Source organism: Atta colombica, unplaced genomic scaffold, assembly GCF_001594045.1.
Source record: "Atta colombica isolate Treedump-2 unplaced genomic scaffold, Acol1.0 scaffold99, whole genome shotgun sequence".
NCBI classification, from domain to species: Eukaryota; Metazoa; Arthropoda; class Insecta; order Hymenoptera; family Formicidae; genus Atta; species Atta colombica.
Genome location: NW_017259593.1, coordinates 557,985 through 566,250, shown reverse-complemented (window position 1 = coordinate 566,250; position 8,266 = coordinate 557,985). Strand labels below are relative to the sequence as shown.

Sequence of the window (8,266 nt, the reverse complement as noted above, 5' to 3'; positions counted from 1 at the left end):
TGTGTGTGTGTCCGCAATGAATTAATTCTTCCTTCTTTCCATCCTTCGTTCCACCTTATCTCTACGGTATCGCATTACGCGCAACAACTTTTTGCGTACTACGTTCGCACTCTTCGAATTGTTAAAATAAAATAAAATAAAATAAAATATAATATAATATAAAAATATAATATAATTTTATATAGAAAAGTAGGCTCATGCAATACAATGCAATAAATTAAAATGTCAATGCAATAAATTAAAATGTCAATGCTTTTTAAAAAAATGGCAAATATAATTAACTAATAAAATTTATCTTTCATTATATTTGTATAACGTTATAAATTTTAAACGTGTGCCTCGTTTCGACTTACAAAGTCTTCATCATGATAATAAAAAAAAAAACGTATTTATGTAATCCCATCCAATGTCAACGAACTAACATATAATAAAAATTATCACTCTAGGCTAATCTTATTTACATTACGAAGTAATGTAAATAAAATACAAAATACCCGAAACGAAACGAGGCACATGTCCGAGTGGTCTCACGGATTAGATTAGGTGACATATTCACTTGTTCTAAATTCGTTTGTATCACTGAATATTGGAGCACATGAATGCAATTGCTCCAACCGCTATTTTACCTGTGAGCGCTCTCTGGAGCATGCGACAAACTTATTAAGATGCCATTACATGCAAGCGTCAAAAGTCAAACATCTGCGCAGAAGATTACTGCTGATTACTGCGCAGTTTGAATCTCCAGACTCTGCGTAATAAGTATTGTGTGAGAAATCTCAAGGAGACTAATCTTGTGAAAAAGTGAAGTGAAATGAAAAAGTGAAGTGAAAATGACAAAAAAACCGAACAAGAAAGATTTCTTTTTGAAAGAATAGTAAACTTATATAATTATATAGGCAATTCTCTTGGAAGAGTACTTTGATCTTAGCTTTCTGTTTTAGGTGCTGTCAATTCCAAAAAATTGTAAAAAAAAAAACAAAATGATTAAACGAAAAAACGTATAGTATGCAGTACCAGCGTGCACAAAAAAATTTAATTTAGAGCATTATTTTTTCCAATTTCCAAAAGAACATAAAAAGTATGTTGTTTTCAATACTTTATATAAATCAATTTTCAATTCTATTTTTATTGATACATTTTTATTGATAAAATATCTTATTGATAAAATATCTAATTGTAGATAGTTACAAGCTGCAATGAGTATAAACATGTGAAAGGTTGGACTTAGAACCAAAAGGTTCAGAATATGCATATTAGAATTGTCAGTTGTGTCGTTTGCATTTCGAAGAAAAATGATATAAATTAAATAAAATGGAAGCTCATCTTCATCCAGATGCCATATCGACAATATTTTGTGGGCTAGAATGTGAGTTTCTACTTATATAATTTAATTTATTTTTTAGTGAACGCAAAGTCTGTTTTTATACAATAAAAATATAAAAGGGAATGTAGTTTATTAATTTAAAAAATTAATTTAAAAATAATTTATACCTATGTAGTCATTTTAATAAATGATAATGAGCAAAACAATATTTTATTTTCTATTTATTATTACAAATAATTTATGAAATCAGGAAATAATAACTATGTGTATGTTAAATTCAAATGCTTTGTATTTAAGTATTTTTGTCTGTGTACCCCCCTCCCTCCTCTCTTCTCTCTCTCTCTCTCTCTCTCTCTCTCTCTCTCTCTCTCTCTCTACACACACACACACACACACATACACACATACACACACACACACATACACACATACACACACACACACATACACACATACACACACACACACATACACACATACACACACACACACATACACACATACACACACACACACATACACACATACACACACACACACATACACACATACACACACACACACATACACACATACACACACACACACATACACACATACACACACACACACATACACACATACACACACACACACATACACACACATACATACACACACACACATACATACACACACACACATACATACACACACACACATACATACACACACACACACACACACACACACGCACGGGTCTTTGATAAGTTTGGTAAATTTCCATGAAATGGTGCTACGATCTATTTGATGACGCGACATCTCTACTTTTCGAACCCTTTCAGGCCAAATTTCAGCCAGAAAGGACGCATAGTTCACGTTTGGTAGTCATTTTTGAAGTAGGCTGTCTCAAAGTCTGCAAAATACTCATTGACGGCGACAATGACTTCCTCAATTGACGAGAATTTCTTCCCACCGAGCCAAGTTTTTAAGTTTGGGAACAGAAAGAAATCACACGGGGCCAAATCCGGAAAATAGGGTGGATGAGGAATCAATTCATAGCCCAATTCGTAGTTTTGTCATTGCAACGGTCGACTTGTGGGACGGCGCGTTATTTTGATGGAAGAGCATTTTTTTGCGCGCCAATCTCGCTTCAAATGACTACCAAACGTGAACTATGCATCCTTTCTGGCTGAAATTTGGCCTGAAGGGGTTCGAAGAGTGGATCTTTCGAGATGTCACGCCATTTCATGGAAATTTACCAAATTTATCAAACGATCCACGTATATATATATATGATATTTTATTTTCAAATCTTATGAAATCATATATTTTTGTTGCAGAAATAGATGGAAAATCTGCAAGTAAAATAACAGGAAAAAAACAGGTAATAGATAATATTTTCTATTTTTAATAAAAAATTTAATGTAACAAAATTGTATATTTTCAGCAATATGGAATCTGCAGAAATACAGCAGAAGCATCTGGAGAAACACATGGAAATCGAAGCCGAAATACATAGAAACAAATGAGTATGTTATATAAAGTATTTATTCCAAATACTTTATATTTAAGTAATTTTTTCTATATATATATATTAATATAGTTTATTTTGTAATGTTATATATATTTGTTGCAGAAACATAGATAGAGAATCTCCGAGTAAAATACAGAAAAGAACTGATAATAAATAATATTTTTGTACATTTAATAAAAGATTTAATGTGTAACAAACTTTATACTTTCAGTAATATGGAATCTGCAGAAACACTGCCAATTATTATTGATAACGTGGATGCTGAGATAGTTTTAAATCGTAAGTCTTAATTTATTATAAATTACATTAAATTGAATATAGATTTTTATTATTTGTGTAGATTAATATTTATTAATTTTCATCAAATTTTACTTATTTAACCCTGTAAGGACCAGTATACATAATTAAGTACATTCACTTTGAACTTTTCCTAAATACTATTTATATATATTGATACAGTGATTTTGTCGATATAATATTTTAATTCATACTTACTAATTCATACTTACAATTAGAATTGCTGTTCTAACTTAAAAAATAACAGTATTCTCACTAAATAAATCACTACAATTGTAATTGTAATTGTTTGAAACAAATTCATTTATATTAACACTTGATTTTGTGTAACACTGTTATTCACTTTGTATACATATTGAAAATATCTAACAATAATTAGAACAATTAGTAGTTTCTTATTTTTTACCTTTTTAAAGTACAAGATCGATTTATCGTGTTTATTATTAATTTAAATATTTAATTGTAATTCTGGAATGCACGTATAAATATGAATGTACTTGACATATAAATATGAATGTACTTGATTATGTTGTATCATATATATATTTATATACATATATTTATATTATATATATCTTCAAAAGAACAATTTTATTTGATAAACAACAAAATTCTTTATCAGGAACATTTGTAAAGATTATATTGTAAAAAAAATTTTACTCAACAGAATCGGTGTCTGGGCTTTAAAGAGTTAAAGAAACTATCAATGTTTTTATGAAATAAAGTTTGTATTAGAATATACAATATATACAAAATAATGTTAATGTACATTAATATAATATATTTTAATTTTTTATATAATCTTGTATTTTATTTAGTAATCTTTTACTATTTGTTTCTATTATTAGAATAATAAATCTTTTCTCAATATGAATTTAAACTTGTTACAGAAGTACATCCAAGGATACAAAACAGGACATAAAATTGTCGGAGGATAGCTCAAGGAAAAAGAAACTATATTTGAAGCTCAAAATTGAAGGCACAAAACAAAACGCTCTGTGAAACAATTCGACAATTTTTTTGAAGGAAAAAAAGAAGAGCATATAAGTCAAAGAGATTACGAACAAGAAACTTTAAAAAAAAATAGGCCATAAGTTATCACAAAGTTTTAATAAAATATTAGCGTCACAAATTGATGCACAATGCAAAAACAAACGTGACATACGAGGGCAAGTCATCAAGTTTTTAGAAAATCTGTCAGAGTATTCGTAGTCATGTCATATTACTTTTTGACAAGTAGTATTTTGACAAGTAGTCTCTTAGCTGATTACTGTCAAATTTTAAGCGGAATTCATCGCGTGATTTCATTTCTATAGATTAGATAGACGATTAAAGCGAACAACCTTTATATTTTTTGCAAAATAGAAAAAAACAAGTTTCGTGCAGTGATCAAACATCTACATATGAAAGGTTTAATGCCGAAAGAAATCAAAGCCGAGTTAGATAATGTTCATAACACATTGCACCAGCGTTTGCGACTGTATACAATTGGGTAAATGAATTTAAACGTGATCGTACATCCACATGTGATGCACTTTGAGACGTCCAATTGAAACTGCTACGCTAGAAAAAGTGGAGAATCGTTAGATCAAGTGTGTCGAGTTGAAAGGAAACTATGTTGAGAAATATGAATCGATCAAAAAAAATGTTTTACTATGTTTTTCTAAAAATTTATTGACTTGCCTTCGTGATTTAAAAAAAATTCGCTTTGTCATTGTATTTCTTAAGCATTGCCTTTAGTACGTTCTTTACAATTATTTACACAAAAGTGGAATATTGTGCCTGGCATAAATGACAAATTTTTTAAAGCATTTAAAGTAAAATTGAATACATTACCATTAATGGAGCGCTACTGTGTATTATACACAGATGAAATGAGCTTGAAAAGCTATTTATTTTATGATATATCGCGGGATGAGATAATTAGCTTTGAAGATTTTGGTAATAGGAAAACATCCGTACCAGCAAAAAGTGCATTAATTATAATTGCATATAGCGTTGCAGAAAACTGGCTGGAAGCTGCTCGTTTGTATTTGCTTTATAGAAACTGGTTCTGCTACATTTTAAAAAAATATATTTGACATTAAAATTAAAAAACAATGATGCTTTGTGCATGCTTTCATTTCTGATATGGGTTCAAATTTTATCTAACTGTCCCATATGTTAAATATTTTAATAGATAATTCAAGTTTTATAATAGATCGAGAAAGACTTATATCTTATATATCTTTGATACCCGACACTTATTAAAAGCAACTCGAAATAACTTATTAAAATACAAATTTCAAATAGATAATAAAATAACTTCGTGGGATCATAGAATTTTACAAAAGAGACAGCAAACAAATAAATATGGATGAAAGCAATTCTTGCAACAAAGTCTCATATAGAACCATATACTTTTTAAGAAAAATTAAATATGCTGCATAAATATTTAGTAATCATGAAGCAATTGGCATGTGCACACAGATATCTTTTAGTTTTCTTTCAACTGAAGCAGTTGAAACTATATAAATTCATTGATCTTGACAAATTATTTGTATTATATTAAATTCATCCAATGTAAATAATCTTAAAGAATATGGAAAAGTTTTTGTTGAAAGTGATAAACAAATGCAATTTTTACAAAACATGAATTTTGAATTGTTGAATTTTTAAAAATCTATTAAAGTAATTAACGATAACAATAAATATGTTAATAAACAATAAAATGCTTAGATTGCTAGCAGATCACAATTAAGAGTACAATTCAACTTTGGACGATTTTAAAAAACTATAATTTTTCTTATCTCCGAACATGCAGACTAAGATAATATTGAAAATTGTTTTCTCTATTCGGAAACAAGTCTGTCTTAATGCAACATTTATACAGTTCAAGTTCTTTTAAAAAATTATTCAGTACGAATTAGAACATTCAGAAACGCAAATGATAATGATAATTTATTAAATATTATTGGAACATCAAACTACAGAAACGTTCATAATTTCAGAATTTGTTCCATCGTCAACATACAAAATTTAAAAAATTCCTGTATTGATTATTACTCAATAGATCTGCCAAAGGAAAATGCATTTAAATATGCTTATGATTTTTTAGTAAAAAAAATGTTTAGCAATACATGTACTGTGTGTCAAAATTTTATAAATGACAATAAGCTGTCTTAACTCTATATTATTCTTTTCGAATTTACGAAAATGAAAATGGAGATTTATTTGGTAATTTAAATATACCAACTAATGATTTTTGTTACTACATTCACAAATTAGAAGAAATATTTGTCAAAAATTTTGAAAAAAAATTGTTATAAAAAAATATGAATAATTATCTCTGTTGCAGTTGGTACAAAATATAGTTTGAACCATGTTTCCCAAAAGATTTCTTAATAAAATTGTTTCTCTAGATACATATTTATTACACATTATCGCAACATAATAAATAAAACAATTACTCAAAAGAAAACTTTTAAACATTTACATTTATAATTCTTAATTTGTTGCGTTTTCTATCTACAGCCTTTTTTTCATAACATACTAATTGTAATTTATGATTTATGAGCTCATAATTGTTTTAATGTAATTATTTTATTGCATTCGTAATTATTTTTTTACATTGGCTTTCTTCTTTGATTCACATTGAGATGGATCTAATAGTTGAGATATGATTTAAGAAGAATTCGTCAATGAAATATACTACATGGGGGGGGGGGGCTGAAAAGTCCCGGGATTTTTCAATACGTGGCGCCACTAGAAGATGAACATGATTCATTTCGAGAAGTTCATCTGTCACTAGTTTATGTATGAAGTTTCATGACATTTCGTTCATTCGTTTACAAGCTACAGTCGTTTAAGTGGCGCTACTTTCGCCTTCGTTCTGTACCATCATGATAACGCACCGTCACACACGTCCTTGAAAGTGATTGTCAAATTGGACCAATTACGAATTTCGAATTGGTTACTCACCCACCGTATTATCCAGACTTGACCCCTAGCGACTATTATCTGTTCTCAAACCTCAAGCGGTGGCTCCAGGGGAAGAGATTCACATCGAATGAGGAAATCATCGCGGAAACCGAGGTGTATTTCGAAGGCTTGGACGTTTCGTACTACAGAAAGGGCATCGAAATGTTGGAAAATCGCTATACTAAGTGTATCGCCCTCGAAGGCAACTATGTTGAGGAATAAATATAACTTTGCCCAAAAAATGCTTGTTTTCATTAAAAATCCCCGGACTTTTCAGCCCATGTAGTATTTTGTGAAGTGAACTGTTGTAAATGATTTATATGCTTATTATAATTATTATAATTATTTTATTGCATTTTTTACAAATTTCATTAACTTTCTTCTTTTTTGGTTCATATCGAGATGGATAGAGTAACTGAAATATGATTCAAGAAGAGTTGGCCAATGAAATGTATTTCATGGAATGAACTGTCATGTATATGTTACTGTATTTTACATTTTTCTTTAACTTCATTTCATATGTATGTTTACTAATTGCACGTTTTTTATATGTATGTGTTATATATATGTTTTATTTACTTCCAAATTGCATGTGCCTATTTTCACGTAAAATTTCTTTAATTGCATATGCCTATTATTTTTATTATGCATTATTTATTGTGCAATAATGTAATGTTCTTACGTACATATTATTTTAATTTTATATGTTTGTTTTATAACATTTCATAATATTTTCATAGCATATATTTACAATTATGTAATATTTCTCTATAAATATTTTATTTAATTTAAATATGTTATATTTTATTATATTTAATTTTATATGCATGTGTTATAAATATGTTATAAATATGCTTGTGTTAATATTGTGTTTGCCAGATATTTAATTAATTTATCTATTTATTGAAGTTTTTATATGTTGGATGAATAATACAAGGATACAATAAAACAAGGACGAATAATAAGGATGACAACAAATCAACTTTGGTCAATGAAGTTTGTGGCTGTTACATGTATCATAAATTTCACACACTTACATATTAAACATGGAATATAAAAATTAAAAATAAAATAAAAAAATGAAAATATATAAAAAATAAAATATCTCTTGATTCTATTCATTAATAAAACATTCCCTTTTAATATTTTAACATGTGCTTTACATCGTA

General features: G+C 28.4%; 1 long non-coding RNA gene across 2 annotated transcripts; it reads left to right on the top strand.

The window, feature by feature from the left end:
- The first annotated feature begins 658 nt into the window (after positions 1-658).
- On the top strand, positions 659-4,048 carry LOC108693796. 2 transcript variants are annotated; one of them, XR_001932042.1, is made up of 6 exons: positions 659-1,078; positions 1,181-1,366; positions 2,647-2,690; positions 2,754-2,835; positions 2,943-3,119; positions 4,028-4,048. It is a non-coding gene; the product is annotated as an uncharacterized LOC108693796 (long non-coding RNA). The 2 variants fall into 2 exon arrangements; XR_001932043.1 differs by lacking the exon at positions 4,028-4,048 and having other exon boundaries at positions 665-1,078; positions 3,052-3,119.
- The last annotated feature ends 4,218 nt before the right edge of the window (positions 4,049-8,266 follow it).